A 2,377-nucleotide genomic window follows, 5' to 3' on the forward strand; every position below is an offset into this window, starting at 1 on the left:
ATGAGCTTGTTCATGAAGGCATTCTTTGAAAGAAGGCAAAGTTGGACAGTCATTGGTTGCATGTTCATTCATTTCACAGATTTGACACATAATGTCTTGAACAGATTTTGATTGACCACTCTTTTTAAATTCAAAGGCCTCGACTTTTCTAGCTAAAGATGCAAATTTGGCTTGGAGGTCATGATCTTCCCTAAGGTTGTATATACCTCCACTAGATGTATGAGGTTGAGTTTTACCTGGTGCCTCATTGCTTCATCAGGGTCTTCATTTTCAAAAGTTCCATTGCACATCAATTCCACCATTTGCCTATCTTTAGGTGTTAACCCTTCATAAGAATGTGAAACCAATCTCCATGTTTCAAAACCATGATGAGGGCAAGTATTAAGAAAATCTCGATACCTTTCCCAATATTGGTAAAATGTTTCTCCTGGTTTTTGAGTGAAAGTGGTGATTTGTCTTTTGAAAGAATTTGTTCTATGAGATGGAAAAAACTTCTTTAAAAATTGTTGTTGCATTTCATCCCAAGCACGAATGGATCCTTACCTAAGATTTTGTAGCTATGTTTTAGCTTTATCTTTTAATGAAAAAGGAAAAAGCTTTAATCTGATGGTATTCATGCTACAATTTAAGTCATTATAGGTGTTACAGACTTCTTCAAATTCTCTCAAATGCAATTATGGATTTTCTAGATCTAAGCCATAAAAGAAGGTAAAAGTTGAATAATGTCTGGCTTAAAATTAAAGTGAGATGCATCAGGAGGGAAAACTATACATGAGGGTGCACTTGTTCTTGTTGGATTCATGTGGTCTCTTAGTGTTCTAACTCGATTATTCTCATTATTCTCATTATGAAGTGATTTGCTATCTTCTTCGGCTATATTTTCTGAAAATGATGAGGATACCCTACAAAGTCTACCACTTAATGTACGTGACCAAACTCTCATGCACGTGTAGAAAGAGAATAAAAGGAAGAAGAAAACAAAAGATAAAGAAACAAAACAAAAGAAACAAAAGTTAGTTCAGGTGTGGTATCTGAGTCCCTTAGCTATACCTCCGTTTCTTCTTGTGCAACTGAAGGCTCTATTTTATGATAATAGATGGGCTTGGCCGGCATTGAAGCTTGAATAATTTTAAAACTTCAAGGTCTCTAACAGTAACAGAGTTCACCATTGTGCCTTTTTATATTATAGGATTCCGGCTTCCGACACCCACTTCATGATCCTAATCTTGCACCTTGTAGCACTCGGCTTGAAATTCTAAGTGAAAAGTGAAAATAAAATAAATATTATAATTTAGACAAGAATTTACCTCCCCGGCAAACACGCCAAAAACTTGACACGATCAAAGAGTTGATGTCTTATCCCAAGTGCAGGAGTGTCAAAGTAATAAATAACCCGGCAAGACCGGAGTCGAACCACAGGGAGGTGAACTATATAAATTATAAATAACAACAACAACAACAATAACAACAACAATAATGATGATGATGATGAGTTAAAGAGGACTTTGAGATGTAAGATAAATGTGAAGATTGAACAATGATAATAACAAATGTCAAGGTTAGAGGATCCACTAATAGTATTAGAGATAAGTAAAGTATAAACTCTTTATAAATTATCAACATAATCATATTAATCATCTTATTTACGTAACACCATACTTATAAATTTTATCAGGTATTCATGATGCTAACTTATGTTGACAACAAATCAAGTTCCTCTCATAATAACGATATCGGCCGAAGACTATGAAGGATCAAGTATTTGATATACCAAGTATTATACAACACAACTCTAAATTAACCACTTAACAAGCAAGGTATTAAGAATTAATAAGATAAAAATGATAATACATGTTAATAGCAAACTTTCTTGGATATAAACATTAAAGTCCATGTTGAGTTTATATTATACTTATCCTAAAACCATTAGTGAAACCTTTGCACCTTGACATAATTAACTTAGCTAGACATTATGAAGAAGAAAAACATAAATAAACAATATAAGAACATAAACATGATATAAGTTAACTAAGTATAGTAAAGGAAATGAAAAGCATGAACAAGAGATTAATGAAAGCAAAACTTAAGTATTACAAAAATATAAAGAGAGAGCAAGAACATGATCTTGATATGAAGAACCAAGATTCCTAAATGAATGGAAAATGCCTCCTTTTATAGGCTAAAATTCAGAACTATTCATTTGGTAATTGATTATTGATGTAGTGGCCGACTATTGATTTAGTGGACTTGGTGGACAACAGCACTCAAGCATTTTGGCTGGATAAATTGACATTGATGCAATCCGAATTTGGCAAAGTGTTTCGCATAAAAGTTGTTGGCAATCCTCTTATCTTTCCACCCATATCAGAGCATTTGG

At 33.4% G+C, this 2,377-nt stretch overlaps 1 non-coding gene across 1 annotated transcript; it reads left to right on the top strand.

Annotated features, from left to right (window-relative positions):
• Positions 1 to 360: 360 nt before the first annotated feature.
• LOC133702433 (small nucleolar RNA R71) lies at positions 361 to 469 on the top strand. The gene has a single exon (XR_009843726.1). It is a non-coding gene; the product is annotated as a small nucleolar RNA R71 (small nucleolar RNA).
• The last annotated feature ends 1,908 nt before the right edge of the window (positions 470 to 2,377 follow it).

Source organism: Populus nigra, chromosome 8 (genome assembly GCF_951802175.1).
Source record: "Populus nigra chromosome 8, ddPopNigr1.1, whole genome shotgun sequence".
NCBI classification, from domain to species: Eukaryota; Viridiplantae; Streptophyta; class Magnoliopsida; order Malpighiales; family Salicaceae; genus Populus; species Populus nigra.